The sequence below is a fragment of the Seriola lalandi genome, unplaced genomic scaffold (genome assembly GCF_002814215.2).
Source record: "Seriola lalandi dorsalis isolate HSWRI2012SDOR001 ecotype SW California unplaced genomic scaffold, Sedor1 jcf7180002054972, whole genome shotgun sequence".
NCBI lineage: Eukaryota > Metazoa > Chordata > Actinopteri > Carangiformes > Carangidae > Seriola > Seriola lalandi.
In genome coordinates this window covers 4,781,218-4,799,845 of record NW_019525660.1, presented here as the reverse complement: position 1 = coordinate 4,799,845, position 18,628 = coordinate 4,781,218, and the positions used below count along the sequence as shown (strand labels likewise).

The window sequence follows — 18,628 nt, the reverse complement described above, 5'->3', positions numbered from 1 at the left end:
ATATAGCATTGTAACGTGGCCATCAAATGAATGAAAGGGAGTGCTTGAAAATTACTCTACATCTAAGCCACAGTACAGGAATGAAAATTGGATATAAATAATATTACAGGAAAAATCAAAGGAAATCGCATCTTTAGTTTCTACCTCTCAAAGTGTTTCTTCTTGACATTTGTAGCATATTTAGTTCCACATCTTGTCCCACCTTATAATGACATGGTCTGAGGTAGAGGAAGATGATAGAACAGATAGACCAATAAACTCATACTAAAAGGTTAGCGGGGGAGAATTTTTATATGAGAATAACAATGCTTGAATCCTTTTAATATTACTGAAATAATCGTGTTATGCAGGGAATTCAAACAAAAACACTTCTGGCCTGAGAGATGTTGATCCTTTTGTGAGGTTGGTCCACAGCACAAAGGATGTTACAGACATTACTAATCACAGAAAGATGAGGCTTCTCCATGGACGTCTGCACAGGGGGAACTGGGAAAATGACAGATGATGTTAGCACTGTTATGTAATCTAGAAAATATTGAATAAAGATGAACCTAAGTTTGGTGTTAATGTGGTTGGCAAAGAGTCGAATTAATGTTTTTTGGTTTGTTCGTTGATTGAACATTTAATGCAGAGTGCTCAGGTAAAGTTTGGGCTTTGGAGTTGAACATTTGTTGTCTTTGTATTAACAATTAGAATAAAAACATAGCAACTACACACTACGCATTTCTATCCGATGTGGACATGTTCTGCACATGTACACCATCAGCTAATACAGGAACTGGGAGCTTGCTATAAAGGATGTGTTATAAGAACTGAATATCAGACTCAAAGATGGCACCCAGTCACTTGAATGATAATTGCTTGCATGAAAATATTTTTTTCTAAAATCCGGGTCTGCTCCCACGGTGCACGGCCCACTGCACACGTGCATTAGTGTTTCTACAACTGACCACACCTGCACATTCCCACACAGCCCATTGAGTTTAGGGACAATGTCACAAAAATTAAAGTTTTAAAAATATAAAACATCTGTGGATTAAAAATTCATGATAGACGTAGTTTGACGGGTCCTGTCAACTGCAAGTGGACAATGGGAAAAATTGGTAGCAAGGCTGAGTGGCGGCGCCGTATCTAGTTCCCTTAATGCATCCATGCTTCCTAACCTGTGAGTTACCCATAGCAACGTCTTCCAGCAGCTGATACTAGCTTGAAGATTAATAGCAAGTAGCACATACTGATTGACAGCCGTGAGCTCCCACACCAGACTTTGCCCTTTCTGATTGGTTAGAAAGGTGAGACTTGCTCAAAAACCTGAGAGGGGAGTATCTCTGCATGGCTGTGAGGCTGTTCGATGAGACGAGTCACAGAAGCCTTTGACAGCACCTGTGACATTTTCTACTGACACTAAGAACAAAGTGGACCCTGCAGTTTTGTGAAAAGAGCTGAAATATAGGCTAGGACTCATTCATGTACAGTCTGAGCAGCTGAAATCGCTTTCCCATGGCTATAAAGCTGCGGCCTAAATCATACAACTTTCCATCAATCATCTCCTAAATGAGAAAAATGCAGTGTATTTTTCATTCACTCCTCAAAAGGTTGGACATGAAATTTTAAATTATGGGCCCAAGAAGAGCTATTATCCCATCCTGTAGCTTTAACGCTGGCGAGCCTACAGCAAAGTTATGGTAAAACACATCAAAGGTACTTTATGGCTTTGTCCTCCTCATGTCACTGCTTTCTCTGGCACACGGCCCAAATGCCTTCGTCCCCTGACCTTGCCGATGATGATGGCATTAAAACTGGAACATGCACATACTCACTGCTGCTCTCTCAGTCGCACACTCACACTCACACTCACACTCACACTCACACTCACACTCACACACACACACACACTCTCTAGGACAGCACCAAGGTGATAGTTTGCCTGGCTTTACTTCAGCAGTCAGCTAAAACATGCTGCGGTTCATTGTCCGATTCAGCATTAAATTACAATTTCTGACAGAGTTTGGCTGATGAGCGAGGAGGACAATATGAAAGGACAACAAGGTAACAATTTGACGTTTGGCTGACATCCGTGCTTCATAAAAGCCTGCCTTTGAAAACCAACAATTATTTTCCAGTAACACTCGAGATGTGACTATATTACCAAATGTTTGGCTTTAAAAGGAGGATAAAATCCATACTGAGGACCTTTTAGAAATGTAGGCACGTAGACAGGAAGGTTCTGAAGGGCATCTTTGGTCTTTTACTTGAGGGTAATTACAGACAGACAAGCCTGACATTGATGAAAAAGTGTTGGAAAAAGAAGAGCCCGAGGAAGAGATGACCATTAAAGACACTCACAGAGTAATTCCCTGAAGCAGTGAATGAAATGTAGGTCTTCAACATTAAAGGGCCGGAGATGAAAACGGATTTGTGTCCGTGTGTATGGGACTCATGGACAAAGCCAAAGAGTAAACATCACAGAGAGACAAAGCTTTTCTGTATTGAGAGAAGAAGAAGACTAACTCTGTGTGTACATGAAAACTGGTGACCTGCATTTGTTGTTTACTCTGATACTATTAAGCATTTTTCCCCATTACTGAGGCAACAAATAACAATAAACCCTTTTCTCAACAGACATTTTGAGTTGTCATAGTAGGAAAAGCATGTGTGTTCTATTCAAGTCAGACAACACACACAATACCAGGGCCCTGGAACTGAAGCAGCTAAATGAAATTCAACCATCATTATTTTATTATTTACACTTTCCCTCTGCGACACGTCAAAACGTCCTCTGTGAAAATGGCCATAGCGCTAAAACGATTAGACGATTCATTAGTGAGTAAATCGTCTGAAAATTTATCAACTCTTTCACAATAGTGAACAGTTAAACTTATCAAAAAAACCCAAATCTTTTATTTTGAATTTTGTGTATTTTGATTTTCAGAAACTTTTCAAACCAATTTAAAAAACAAAGAGATCTGGATCTGGATCTCTGAAGCTTATAAAATAAATATTAGTTACATATTATGTAGAATTTAAACAAAAACCAAAGAAAGAAAAGATTAGGGCTTCAACTAACAATTCTTGTTATGATTGCTGATTATTTTCTCAATTAATCGATTAATCATTTAGTCCATGAAACAGTAGTTCACAATTTCCCAGAGCCCAAGGTCATGATATGAAAGGTCCACTCAAACCAACACTCTAAAACCCAAACCCAATATTCAATTCACTGGGATCTCAGATGATGGACAGCAGCAAATTCTAACCATCAATATTTTGCCAGTTTTGCTTAAAATTGACAGAGATGATTAGCAAATTATCAAAATAGAGCATTCTTCTTTTGATCTACTAATCAATTAATTAACTAATTGGTGCAGGTATGAAAATAAATGAATAAAGCACCAAAAGCAAATGTGGTCATGAATATTTAAGTGGAAAAATCGCTGGAGAAACAGAGAGATAAAGACGTTGTTTTAAAGACAGCCCCACAGAGAGAGACATGGAACTTCCGTGCGGTTCAGTTAAAGGTCAAACGAGGAGGAAGCTGCAGGAAATGTCCGAGGTGGAGTTGCTGGGGGTCCTGCCTCCTGTGATAGCCACCATATGTAACCTGCTGCCCTCTATCCCCATCACACACACTCACTGCTATCGCCTGCCAGACACATTGCAAATACCTTGGGAAATAGAGCACTGACTCACATTTGAGAAAAAAAACAACAACACACTGTTCTGCTACATTAATAGCTATTTCTGCCTGCATTTTCTCCTGTGTTATGTTCCCTTTCACTTATACACACACACACACACACACAGACATCATTTACAAACACCCTATGATACCACTTTCAAAAATAAATTTTAAGAAAGATGCATGTCAGCTTGTATTGTGACCTCCTGTGCTGTCGCCTGTGTTGAAGCCTTACCCTGCTGTTACCCCCTTAGAGAACCCCCAGTGGCTTCGATTACAGTGGAAACACGTACAAGTGAGCCAAAAATATGGGTGAAAGTCTTCCCATCTGTTCAACTCAATTGCCGTGTTAAATTCCTACCCTGACATGCTGTTATTTAGATGGCTTTTTTTCTCTTAAAAAAATGTCTGCTACTGGTCTTGTCCCCCGATTGGGCTCAAAGGACAGTTTTAATAGCCTGTTGTAGAAGGCAATAGCAACACCTTTCAAAAGCAAAAAAAAAAGACCCAGACCCACTCTTGTCTGTTGCATGCTTCCATAAAGCTGATATGAAGAGAAGCAAATCAATGCAAGGACAAAGAGGTATGAGAGAAAAGATGAGCGAGAAGGAAACAGTGGCAGAAAATCTCCCAAAGATGTGTGAAGGAGCTGTTGAAGAGAAGATGGCAGGAAGGGTTAAAGTGAGAGGTTTCTTTCAAGCAGCTTAATGGGAACGCCACATCATATCTCAACATGCCATTGGGTGAATGCTTTTATCCAAAGTGCTTTACAAGTGGCACGAGTGCTGAAATTTTTAGTGTGAGTGGCCCATAGATGGAGATGGAGTCCTTAACCCTAGCAGCGAATGTGCTGTTTATGAGTTGTTTTTTATTAGTTTTTTTTTTTTTAAACTCTCTTTAGCTTCTTCGCTGTTTATTTTACATCTTTTGTCATATACACAATAAAAAGACAGGTGAAGGCTTGAATTCATGAACAGCTAGAAAGAACAACCCATTTAGCAACAGGGCTCTTTGGAGTTAAGAGCAACTTCAATTCTGTCCCTGCATGAAAACAACAAGGAAAAAGAAAGTCAAAGTGCTCACTCTGGGAAAGAATGTGACCTTACTGTAAGTCATACGATGAGTGTTTGTGACATGTTCTCGTGTTTTAAAGTTGAGCAGTTAACAGGCAAGCACCTCATTTAGCCTTGGGATAAGAATGAACTCTGTATAAGGTAACTAGTCGTCCCAGGTCACTGCCGTAGCTCATGTAAAAGTCTAAAAGATGTCAAGGAAAAGATTTATTGATTAATTTATAACCTGACATAAATTTTTCTGTTTGCATTTAACCATGACAGTGACTCTTTATACTAAGGGTGAACATTGAACTCAAACACCCTTGATATCAAAGGCATGACTCCCCCACTGGTTGTATTGAGGAGCTCTCATTATAGTCTAGGTTGAACTTAATGCGTTCTTCATCTGACGTGAGGCTGTCGTGGAGAAAAAAAGCCTCCAGACAGTTTTCTATAAAAGAAGGGAGAAAGTTGCTCCCAGAGGGAGTAAACACCAGGATCATGTTTAATTATTTAGAAAATGCAAGTGTGAAGGAGTGCGAGCGATGGCCATGCTCACCAGGAAATGTTTTCTTCTCAGGAGATTACTTTTGCTGTTTATTCCACAATATTAATATATCTTAACACAGTAACTGAAAATTAATTAAGAAACCGGTTAGCTTTTAGTTTTATTTATTTATGTGGGTCACAAATCAAACAAATAACAAAAAACGAATTCACACTGTTAAAAAAATATAAATTATGGCATGAAAACAAAAACAAGATTATAAAGTAAAGATTGAAGAGCTACTTTAGGGAAGCTGTAATTTAAAACAAATGAAAACTAGAGTCACTGCCTCATGGTTGAATGCCTCTGCCATTCAGACTAGTTTCAGGTTACATCCCTGTAAAATATTAACCATTTGTGTGAAATTTTGTCATAATTTCTAGTGAGTAATGGCTCAATATTGTTTTGTGAGGTCACTGTGATCTTGACCTTTGACCTTTGTACACCAAAGTAAAATCAGTTTGTCCTTGAGTCAGTTAATGACCTTTGACCTTGACCTTTAGCCACCAAAATCTAATCAGTTTGTCCTCCAGTCCGAGTAAATGTTTGTGGCAAATCTGAGATGGACAACCCGAAAACAATATGCCTCCAGCTCTAGCCGTCGCTGGCGCAGAGGCATAAAGAATTGTTCCAAATTTGGGAACATGAAAATGAGCTGACTGCCTGGTTGAGTAGGAGTGAATTAATTAGTTTTAAGTAAGACCTGAAATGATCTCCCTCTTTGAGTTGAATGTTATAATAAAAGTACATACTGTGAAAACATAAATATTAAATATTGCATAATAAATAATATTGTCTTACCAAAGCAAAACAAACAAGATAATTACCTGTCTAACAGAAAAACAGCCACCATCGCGTCACTTTTTAGACCCCCTGTTCCCTCAGTTGTCGCCATAGTTGAAAAGAGACGTTAATGTTTATTTTTGTTTGGCCTCTTCCACTGTACAATTTCTTTTTGGTTGTAGCTTTTTCTGCTACCATCTTCCTTTTACGAGTGCAAGCCGCTGCTGCAGTCAAAGCCTTAGGTGGAACTGGTACTTTCTCTGCCATTCCTTTGCTCCTTTTTCTCTTCTTCAGCCACAACCGCCACTTGTTTGACCCCGAAGCACTTCAGTCATGCGCAGTAGTAAACGCGAGTGCACGGCCAGAGTATGCGCAGGCTCGCTAGTGGAAGGTTAACAAACAGGTAGGCCAGCCAATCATTGCATTCAAATGCAATGATGGGCTGAGGAGTTTTTACAGCCCTGCCACTGTCACAGAGGGCAGGTTTTTTTCTGTTTATTTTCAGAGCATTAAATTTATTCATTGCTAACGGGGTGTTAAGAGAATTTAAAGAAATATAACAAAAAAATGTTTCTAAAAAAGATTACCTACCCCTTTAAATCCAGTGATTTAAATACCTGAAAAATCAAGGAACTGCATCACACTGATGCAAAATATCATCAGTTCCATATTGCAGCATTACTCACAATGGTCCCATACCACCAGAGATATTAAAGAGAAAGTTAGCACACTATAAATTCTACAGGGAAATCATTTCCAAGTATGGACTGTCTTATTACCCAACCTTGTATAGATCTTTTGCAGGGGAAAATGTTTTGAAATATGAAATCATACATTTGTCCTTCATATTCACATAAATTACAGTGGCATTTTATGGAAGCCATAAGGGGGACTGGACTGAACCACCGCTGAGAATATGAGCAGTATTCCGTTCCTATTCAACTCCTCTTTTGCTCAGTTTTATAAAACACTGGCTGTTTAATGTTTGTTGACCAACTATTATGCACGGCCAACACATGCTGTAAACATTTTCTCCTGGTTCAGGTGGAGTACTTACTCGCTTTCCAGTAATAAGAAAAAAAGAATCTCTTTTTATCTTTTCAGAACACAATGGAAAGATTAACCTAATTACCATGAATCACCTATGCTGGCCCACAGAGGCCAGTGCTGTAGCTATAAGTAATGATGACAAATTAACTGTGTGTAAATTGTTAAAAAGACCAGCCACATATTAATTATCCTTAATTCATCGTTAATTTTATGCCACAGTTTGTGAAAGTTCAAGGATATGGTTCATTTCAGAACATGATGCACAAACATTTCAAAATATAGAATATGGAGGGACAAAGTCTGGTGCACATATAAGATACCTGCATGTGTATCTGTCCAGGTATGTGTGTGCAAAAGAGAGTGTTTGTACACACTGCCTATGGATATAACAGACAGAGCCTGACAGAGACCTTTTGACCTGGAGCTCATAGCCGGAAGACTCAGAGGTGATCAGGTAATTAACTGGTTTTGACCGCTTAAACAGGAGGTGGCAGGAGAGCAGATGCGGTGTATGATAGAGAGGGAGAAAAAAGAAAAAAAAGGATTATTATATGTATAGTAGAGCAGAGAGAGGAGGTGAAGAGAGATTAAGAAAAGACACGGCGATAAGGGTGAGATGAGTTTAGAGGAGGACAGAGTCCATCACCTCGTTGGCCCGGCATGTGTTCAGAGGTCACTCGTCCAATTATACATTCACAGACATCACACAAGTGCACGCCCAGATGCATACACACACTCTAACACCTCCTTTAATTCCTCCCCTCCCCTACCTCCCCTTCCTTGCGTCCTGATGAAACGCGAATGCAAATCAGCTACGCTCTGCTGGGTAGAGGTAATAAGAGGTATTAAAGGTGACATTAAGGAAGAATACTCACTTCTTCTCCGTTGTGACACAATATCTGGCTCAGTGGCGCATATGTGTGTCTCTCCAGAGCCCAAGTGTGAGGACGAGGACGGAGATAAGTCATAGATAATGCACACCACTGCATCGATAAATAAAACATGCACCAGGCTCGCTGAAGATGGGTCAGCTCGCAGTGCTGCTGTGATGCTTCTATCTGTTACAACAGCAGTGATGACTTACTGGGGTTGGGAGGAAACAGCGTGCAGCTCTTGCAGTGGATGATCTCCTTGACAACTGGCACGTCCTGGGAGAGGGGCGGGGGCGCCAGGCCCAGGCTGGGCATCATGGGATTTATGGGGCCAGTGCCTGTCATCAGCCCGAGTCTGGGGTCAAAATCTGGAGTCGGGAAAGAAACACAGAGTAACACAGCAGCTGCGGTGACACACAGCTCACACACATTAAATGAATTTGTTTCTATTTCCTAACCACTATTCAGTCATTGATAACCTCTACTGTGGCATCATTTGAGCACATGCTGGCTGATTCATGTTCCATTTTACATTGTGTACTTCATCCTTGAACACAGAGCAACACTTCTGTCAACAGTGGTGACACACAAGCAGTTTATAAATAACTGAATATATCAGCTACTCATGAATAAATCATCTAACGAAAACATGAATATTTAAACTATTTTTACTTTGTCTGTTGTCTTTTTCTCATTCTCTCTCTTTTTCTATCTCTCCTGGTGTCTGTCTGTCAGTCCGTCTTACACACACACACACACACACACACACACACTCTCTCTCTGTCTCCCTCTCCCCTCTGCTTTAGTTTTTGTATGATGACCTGTATCATCACAAAGACATTTCACAGAGGCTATAGTATTCACAACACACACACACACACACACACACACACACACACACACACACACACACACACACACAAATACACACTTCCAGCTTTTATTTTTAAATGGAAATATGTTGTCCTCTCCCATGGGTCTCCTCTGCACCTGCAGCAGACAGCATTAGAGAAAGGATGCCATTGTGTGCATGTGCGTGTACGCAGTGGCGTGCATGCCAAGTCTCCATCCCCATGAGTGACAGAAACTTGACTGAGACAAAACTGAAATGAAAGCATGACAAAACACTGATGCAATGTGTGCTCAAGAGGACTGGCATGAAGTGTATTTTCTGGAAGTCTAGTTCGAAGAACTATAATGCAGCAGAGTACTGGAAAAGATGGAAAAAGTAATCAGTGACATGATGCTGCTGAACTAAACGCCATAAAGATGAAGAGCTGTGATACTGTGGTGGTTCTCCCGGCGTTCTCTGTCTCCTGTTGCTTGCACTGACATCTGTCTTTAGCCAGGTGACAGAGAGAGAGGAGGCAGGTGATAATGAAAACACTGTGAGGCTGCTAGAGCGATGAATGACTTCTTCAGGTGAGGTGGAGGAGAGGAAGATGGATAACATGGTGAGGGAGAGATAAGTGATGCAGAAAGGAAGCAGCAAAAGAGAAACAGGGCCATAAAATCTGATCCAATTATTACTACAGCATACCAGGATGTGCTGTTTTCCATTAAAACGCTATCTCCGTATCTGTCTGGGGTGTTCACAGATGTCACTAATTGTATTTTTATCTGTATTTGCTGAGATAGAAAAACAATAGCTGGCTGCTGAATAGCGACACTGTTATGCAACGTATCCTTTTCACAATATCCATGTTTTTCATATTGTCTGTGTTCTGGGTCTGATTTTGTTCAGTAACCGCCTCTCATGGTTTATAATCAAAAGTATGTGGTAGACCTTTCAAGAGTTTTCATGCGCATTACACTGCATCACTAAACTATGACAAAAACAAGCTATATTGCACTTTACTGTAATAGAAAAGATTCTAAAGCAGGATAATTTTCATATTGTACTGAAATGAGTAGAAACTAATGGTTGCCTTAAGGTTAAGAACATTCAGCAATTTGTAACAACATTGCTGCCTGGTTGGAAAATGTTCAGCATAGATGAATAATAATACTGTACCCGAATCAAGTCAGCTCTGAGTCACTAATCTTTTATTGAGAAGGCTGCAATGTACGTCAAAGTGATGCTCTTTGAGTCGTATGTTTGGGCTTAATCTGTTTTTTCATGTAAAGACATTACCAAGAAAAACATGCTGTATTATTCATGTCCTGTGTCAAGTCTGACATTTTAGTTTTTCACATTTGAGGTCAACAACATGGTGATTCCCAGGCTGCCTCCAGATTTGCTTTGGCTGCTCAGATGCATTTTTGTTGTAAAGGTAAGATATCCAGCTACAGATTGCAAGATGTAAACTAGATCAAAAGTACGAGTAGTTTAGCCAACTTTGCTAACATTATACAGTGACGAGAATAAAGAGGAACTCATGAAGGGTGCCCTTTCAGTCCACTACTTTTAGATTTTTTGCTATAGAATCATAAGCAATCTTGTTCCATGCTTGCAAGGATATTTCCTGCATTTTGGGGAAGGGAGTTGATCATAAAGTGTCTTTCTATGCAGACAATCTTTTGCTTTTCATGTCAAACGCAGATACCTCCATACCCCTCATGCTGTCAATACTCACCCAATGCAGCCACTTCTCAGGATACAAACTAAATTTACGCAAAAGCAAACTTCTCCCTGTGAATGGAGAGGTGCTTACGTCAGAGTAAACTAACCTCTCCTTTACAGATTGTTCAATTTACTTGCCTCAGTATTAAAATCGTTCTTTGACTCTCTAGACTCAGTTAGAGTGCCCTCCACTAAATAAAGTCCATCTCAAAAAATCTAAAAATGTCGGAGGCATGGCACTGCCTAATTTCCACTTTTATTATTGGGCAGCCAATATACGCTGCCTTACAGTTTGGTCTTACTTTCATAATTAAGCCAGCTCTCCATCATGGGTGGCAATGGAGTTGAATTCTGTTAAAAACGTTTCCATTCCACCACTACTTGGATCCTCACTCCTTCTCCCTCCAAATAAATCAACTGATAGTTCGGTTGTCTGGCACTCTGTGAGAGTATGGGCCTACTTTAGACATCACTATTGTTTCTATTGCTTTTCTCTTTTAAGTCCCATCTTTTAAGTCCCAATCATCTCTCCCATCCTTCTTTACTTGATCCTGCATTTAATTTTTGCCAATATTGGACAGAACGATGCACGCCTGACTGAGGGATGCTGCCCCACCCACCCACGCTCGGTACAACTCAAACAAAAAATTCCAAAGGTGTAGGGGCCGCTCCTGAAATACTTTCAGAATCTTCACTCAAACTAAAGATTCATTGACTCCCTTTGTCTTTTGTCTTGTTGATTTTAGTCATTAATACAGTCTGTAGAAGTTTATTAATTTCTAAACCTCTGTTTTGTGATTTATCTATTTCTTCTCTTTTTATTTTTTTAAATACAAATCCCAACTTCCAGCATCTCTCTGTAGTACTCCAGAGGCGAAGTACCTCTTAACATATGAAATTCCAACTTCTATAGGGGGCTGGGGCTGGTGAGGGGACAAAGTGGCATATTGTGCTCCTTTAATATGGATATGCTCTGTGAAGTTGCCATATCTGTTGTACACGTTACAAATTTGTGTTTATTGTATAAACAAAATGTATTTATATTTGTGTAAATCAGTTTTACACTGGCACACCCAATGTACACTCCACAAATCTGTGGGCACTTTGTCAATTTGTTCAAAATTCAATAAAAAGATTGTTTGAGAAAAAAAAAAAAAATCAAACCTGTCTGCACACAGATCTGACATGTTTGAGCTCAACTTCATGTCCTTCACTCAGTATTGCTATACTAACTGTTGGCCATTGCACTGAGATCAGAGGTGCAACAAGATAAATAAAGTTAAAGAACAGCTTCGTTTCAGTCGAAAACAAAAGGCTTCTTCTGTAACAGAAAAGTTTCCAACCAAGTGGGAGAGGAGTGAGTAAGAAAATGGACAGGCATGTTATTGTTACTCTGTACACGCATGACTTTTCACCATCACTGACAGTTCATACTGGTGGGGGATATGGCTTACATCCTGATACTGACACTGATAAGTATGCCGTTGTCTGTAAATATTTGATATATGAGCAGAATTTAAAAATTAAGCATGGAGACCTGTGACCTGTGTAGATGTGCTTACTCACCTAACGTACACGTATTGAATTTATTTATAAAAATAATTATCAATAATGTATTTTTTCCCCATCCGTCAAACCGTGATTGTATTTGTGTCAGTGATCCAGGTTTTCTGTCCAGTTTTTGTACTTTCTCTACAAAGGATTAAATCTGACCCTGCAAAACACTGAGATCAGACAAAAAGTCGTCTCCAGGGTTACATCCCAGCTTGCCCCGCTTCTTGCACTCTGAACTCAGGTCAGCACACTACCATCAACAGACGTGACCTGACTGCTCAGGGCTCAGTTATTGTGTATGTATGTGCTTTCCTCTTACACCTGCACAATTCTGTATTGTTACTTTCTTTATCTGTTTTGCTCCACTTGCTTTGCCATGGTAATCCTGTCATACTCCAGACTGATATCCTTTTACATGTGCAAAATTGGCAAGAAATGCTGTTTATTTGTTCTGTTTTGTTCACAGCTGAAATTTTGTCTGAGGGCAAATTAAGTTTGTATTTAGAGTAAGAACTAATCTGATTAGGAGCAGAGCCGACTCATCTCAGTTGAAGCCCATGTGTGTTTGTGTAAAATTTGTTTTTAGCACATCTTAAAAAGACATATTTTAGTTGAATTCTTCCAATAATCCAATAACAATAATGCAAAAACTTCACCCATGTGTCAATAAGATAATTATAAACAGGACTAAAAAAAAAAACCAAGCAAGTATTATCAGTAAAATTGCACCCAAGCTCAATTCAACACTAACATAATGTGTGGCAGTGAAGCAGATTGGATTTCTGGGCATATTTTGAGGATTTGTGTTTTTCTTATTTTTGCAGATAAAATCAATCACTGTGACTTCTCTCAAATTAAAAGAAAACCCTGAATACATGAGTGAGGAAACATAACAACTGCAGATACTTCCACACAGGTGCACTGCATAGTTCAATTTAGCAATTAACCCATCATGCCCAGTTGATTCTGATTTTGTATCAGGGTGGAAAAAGGAAAAGATCTACATGACTTTGAATGAGGGTTCATTGTTGGGGCACGGAAGACGCCTCAACTGGCTGGTGCTTCAATAGGAACAGTGACTAAATTGAAATCTGCATATAGATCTATGTGAAAGACGTCAGTAAATAGAGTCTGACATTGTGGTCAACAGCTCACATTTGATGCTCTGATGCTCATGCAATAATGAGATATGTAAGGAAAGCAGAAGGGCAAGTCTTCCTCAGGTGACTGAGAATGTCAATACAGGACGTGATCAGACTGCGTCAGCAAGAACAGCCCATCAACAATTACACAGAGAGGGATATTATAGTAGGGTGGCAGTGCATAAACACCTCATTACAAAGATGAGAAGTCGGTGATTCAAAAACCATCAGCACTGGTCTATAGAGATGTGGAAAGTGATATGGTCAAATAAGTCTTCTGTCAAATGCATTGGTGGTGTACACCAAGAGAACAGGTACAGGCCTGGATGTTTGACCTCTACACTAAGGAGATCCAGTGGCTCTGTTATGCTGTGGGGGGCATTTTTTTGGCATGGTGTGGGTCCACTTGTCCCCTTAGAGGGAGGGGTCACTGCAAATCAAAACAAAATTGCTCAGAGTGATCGCCTTTATTATATGATGAGACATTTCTATCCTGATGGGAGTGGTCTCTCCCAGATGACTATGCCCCCATCCATACAACATGAGGGGCCATTGAATGTATGAAAATTACATGAATCATATGCTGTATCCTTCACAGCCACCAGAGCTCAACCCTGTTGAACATCTATAGGAGATTTTGGACCAATGTGTGAGACAGCGCTCTCCACCACCGTCATCACAACACTGAATGAGGGAATATCTTTTGGAAGAAAGAGTCCAGAGTCTCGTAGAATCAAAGTCAAGGAGCAGTGAAGCTGTATGTGGTGGCCCAACACCTTACTAAAACACTATGTCTTGGTTATGCTGGTTTTTCCTGTAATTTGTCACCTGTGTGTATTTCCAGCAGAGCAGCTGTAGAGATTAACTGAAAGAAAAATAAAATCGGCAACATGAATCATCAACTGCCATGTCACATCATGTCACTTCCATCAGAATCAGTGAGTGAGAGCTTTCTTTTCCTTTCTTTTGCAGCAGCAGTCACACTGTCACATCATACAATCAAAACCCATAGTAGAAAAAATACACATTTCTACACACACAGCGGGTTGACTCACTTTTTCACAAACAGAAAAGGTGTCACTCTCTTAAGGAAACTTTTACATTTTCTGATTCTGGGCTGTCTCTGACTGAAAGATGGGCTGCATCAAAATTCTGACATGTCAGATATTCTGGACCAAAAATCACAAACCAAGTTTACAAACCAACCAACTGGAAAACAACATGAAATGATACAAAATAACTGTCAAGCTAGTGTAATGCTATTGCTGAAACACATACTTAAACTCACTCCACAAAATTGCTTTTCATGTTTCTCTCTTTTCCCTGGCTGCCAACAGCTTCACAATCTCCTCCTCCTATGCCAGTGCCGAAGCCAAAGCCTGTTTATTGCTTTGCTACGTTGTCAAAAAATTAGAGTGGCATCAGTTTTTTCTCCTAGGGATGTCAGTGTTGGTCAGTCGGTCAGTCCTTCACTTCAGACACTACGGTCCATGATTTTTTTTTTTTCTACATACATACATTACATACATTTACTCATTTGGCAGATGCTTTTATCCAAAGTGACTTACAAGTGAGGGACATCACTAAAGCTCCACTGCGGTAGGAGACCTTGGTGAAAGTACTAAGTACTACATCTATTCAGTAAGTGCAAGGAGATCAGGTAAAGAAATGTTTGTAAGTGCTAGTTAGGGATGTTAGCGTGTTAGATGTGCTAGGAAGAGATGAGCCTTGAAGATTCTTGAAGATAGAGAGGGACGGCCCTGCTCCGATAGTGTTCTGTAGCTTGTTCCTCCATCGGGGAACCACAGACGACAACGGACTGGACTGTGATTGCCTCATGTGCAGGGATGGCAATGCCAGATGACATTCCTCCCAGGAACACAGTGGCCCAGAAGGAGCATAAGCCTGTATGATTGCGTCCAAGTAGATGGGTGCAGACTAGAGCTGAATGATTTGGGAAAATATTCTAATTGATTTTTTTTTTTTTTTTAACCAATATTGCGATTTAATATGCGATTATTTTTTTAAGTTCCTTATCTTCTGTGTTCAACAACACTTGTGTCCCTGTCAGGACGTGAATGTCTGTAACAAAAGATGAGTCCTTAAAGTTTTAGTGTGTATAGTAGAGTGTCATCATCATAGCCATTACTTTGGTTTATGATCTAATACCTGAAAAACTATTAACATTCCCATTCCCACAGCTATGTTAAGTCTCTGCCACAATGATTAAGAAACAATCGTCCATCGACTGTACATACAATCACATCAGCAGTGTGTGCTTGGAAGTCCTGTATGTGCATGTGCAGTAGATGTGTACATGTACATCCCCTGCAGTAGCAGCAGTGGATGAACATGATGAAATGTTATTTACTGTCTCTTTTTCCGAGAGATCATCAGCTGCTTTGGCTCTTCTCATAGCTATGGCAACAATGGCGCCCAGGAGTCATGTTTTATGTTTCATCACTTACAGTGCTTTGACCCTGTGTTTGAGTGTATTCAGTGCAAAAGGGGTCTGTAGTGAGAAACTCCTGTGAGACCTAGAGATCATGAAAGTGCCCTTAAACAAAAAACATCTACAGAAACCTTCTAGTTATCCGTCCACCCACACAAAGCCGCCAGTCTCTATGCATGTTTATCTCTGATTTTTTTTTCTCTCGCTCACTGTTTGACTCTGGCTCTTTTTTTTTTCTTGAAAATAATCCATCTCTGTGTGCTCCTTCATTACTGTGCATGGCACTGCTCTACAGCATTTACACATACAGTACACCCTCATCTTAGTGTTTTAATTTTAATGTTACGATCTTTCCTGGAGGTTTTTTTTTTTTAATGCAGCTGCATTTCAGCCTGCCTGTGTATAAGAAGCAGATTAGTTTGACTAAAACAAGCTCCTGGACATCTCTTTTTTCTGCCATGAAACAGCCTCCTCTCCCCTTTCGTCCTCCTCTAACTGTGATTTCCACAGTAAATGTTCCCTCTCAGCAGAGTCAGCGATGGGTGGCAGTCAGGGGGACATGGACAGCCGCTGTGAGGCATGCTGTGTAATATGGGTAATATTTTCTAATGAACAGACAGGCCCAAGCCTCCTGGAACTTAGCCTTTCACTGTCCCTGCCAACTGTGCCCCCATCTGCATCTCCATTTCCCTTCTAGTCTCCACCAGATATATCTCGAAAAACCATGAATTTCTCTTCACCATAAAGAAAATCTTCAGTTTTTGTGACAGATGTTTGTTCTGCTACAGTGGTACCTGTCAAACTTTGTGACATTTTTATGAACCGCAAATCACATCATTCTTTTTTATGCTATTCATTTTCCCCCTGACTTTACCATATAGAACATGTAAACCTCAGTTACATCAGTCTCTCATTGATCGCTGCAGTAGATCAGAGAACATACGTGTTTTTTGTATGTATGCTCGTGTGTAACTGGTATGTGCCAAGTGAATGTGGGAGACTCTCCTTCTCCCAAGAGCCTCTTTGATCTTTCAAAAACACTGGAAACTAAGTGAATTCCACTCCAGGGCGTTTGTGTGTGAGGGTGGTGCATCCGTGTGTGTGTGTCTGACTGAGACAGTAAATCCATCAACATATCTTCCTTAGTCTCATCATCAGCTTCCTCATGGCCTCTATCCAATAACAATCAGAGACCAAACCAGCCAATCAGTGCCATTACTGCCTGTAATAGAAACATCCACTGTATGTCTATGAGATGAGCCTATTATAAATGCCCTTGTTATCCTGGGGCGCTGTAAGATAACACAACTGCCATTTTGCAGTGAGTACTAATGTAGAGATGTACTGACTGTTTATTTTTGTTTACTATAAGGCCACCTGTCACATCTGCAAGCATGACAAACGCTCAGTCACCTCCAGCTGACTCTGACTCCCCCCCCCCAATGAAGCAGGGCAAGTGAGCAGTGAATATTATCCTATCTGGAATCAATATATCCTGCAGTTTTGCATAGAGGGACAGGGCTTTGCCCAGTGTAAGTTAACAGAGATATTCTGAGCAGCACTGCACAATATGTAAAAGATATCTACCATCTTCCCAGAGCCACATTAGAAACATTTTAATCCTGTTTTTGTGGAATTTAATGTAAGGCCAAGATAAAAAATATACAGGGCTGGAAAAACTGGCCCATTTCTGATAGAGCATAGCTAATTACAATGGTGATAGCTGCAGTATGAATGGACTGTACAAGAAAATAAAAAACATTAAACATTAAAATCACATTGGATATAGGTTTAAAGCTGGAAACAATCATATTTTTTAAACAAGCCCTGTATTACTTTCTAAATAAAAATGTACATCCAGGTCAAGTAACCACTAATTGGTCGACAGGTTAATACTCTTGTTTTGCTACGTTGGACAATGCAAAGGCTAAGAACCACCTGACACAAAACTTCCCTGGCTGTTTCTGAAATCACTCCCTATCTACTACAGTTTGGGGCACCCCTGGGCAAATGGCATATTTTGTTATTTCTTTTAAGCAGGGAAATAAATAAAACCTCTGCAGCTAAAATTGAGCCTGTCTTCAAATGTTAAGGCACTGTTACTTTTTATTTCATGGGCTTAAAAATGAAACAAGAAGTATACTGAGTTGGTAATAGGACATTGTTGGTAACTGAATTTCTGTTGAACTTACTGTTTATTTGTGAATGTTTACTAGATTATTTACTCTACTTCAGCTCTACCTGTAGTGCTACCAGCAGGTTGACGTTTGCGATTTTTAGTGATGTGTCTTGACAACTAGTGAGAGGATCACAGAGAAAAACAATGAGCCACAGGTCTTCCTTTTCCTCACATGGTTATTTAAACAGAACAGACAGGAACGGAGGAGGAGTCATGGAGGGACAGTCTGAAAAGAAGGAAATGTGAGGATTGCCGAAGTTCAGCGTTGTTGATATTAAATGACCAATAAATAAAACTTTTAAACAACTTTAGTTCAGAAATCATGTGTGGCCTGTACGTCACATTTTTGCCTGTTAAGACAATAAATTGTTGGCAAGGTTGACCAGAGGACAGAGGGATCCTGGGATTTAATCTGGACCAAAAAAAGTTTAAAAAAAGAATAAAAAAACTGCCTTTATCTTCCTTTAGAGGAGAATGTGAGTTATGAGTCTTGTGAAAACTCTGGAAAAAAGCTAAATTATATCCCTGAGATAAAGTGTCTTAGACACAGCTGCCAGAGTGAATAAATCCTGCCAGATTTAGAGATGAGAGTGTCTGTGTATCTGTGATAATAAGTGGTAGCTTGTAAGGTTGTAAGGTCATGGAGAGAGAGAGAGAGAGAGAGAGAGAAAGAGAGAGAGAGAGAGATAGACAGACGTAATCATATTTGACGGGGGGTGTGTGTGTGTGTGTGTGTGGGTGTGGGTGTGGGT

General features: G+C 40.0%; 1 pseudogene across 1 annotated transcript in view; it reads right to left on the bottom strand.

Moving 5' to 3' along the window:
* The window catches only part of LOC111648294 (ecto-NOX disulfide-thiol exchanger 2-like), a 35,241-nt pseudogene that overhangs the window by 8,064 nt on the left and 8,549 nt on the right, over positions 1 to 18,628 (bottom strand). Inside the window, exon 2 of the transcript XR_015436635.1 lies at positions 8,199 to 8,354. The product of XR_015436635.1 is annotated as an ecto-NOX disulfide-thiol exchanger 2-like (transcript). The remainder of the gene's footprint in view (positions 1 to 8,198; positions 8,355 to 18,628) is intronic.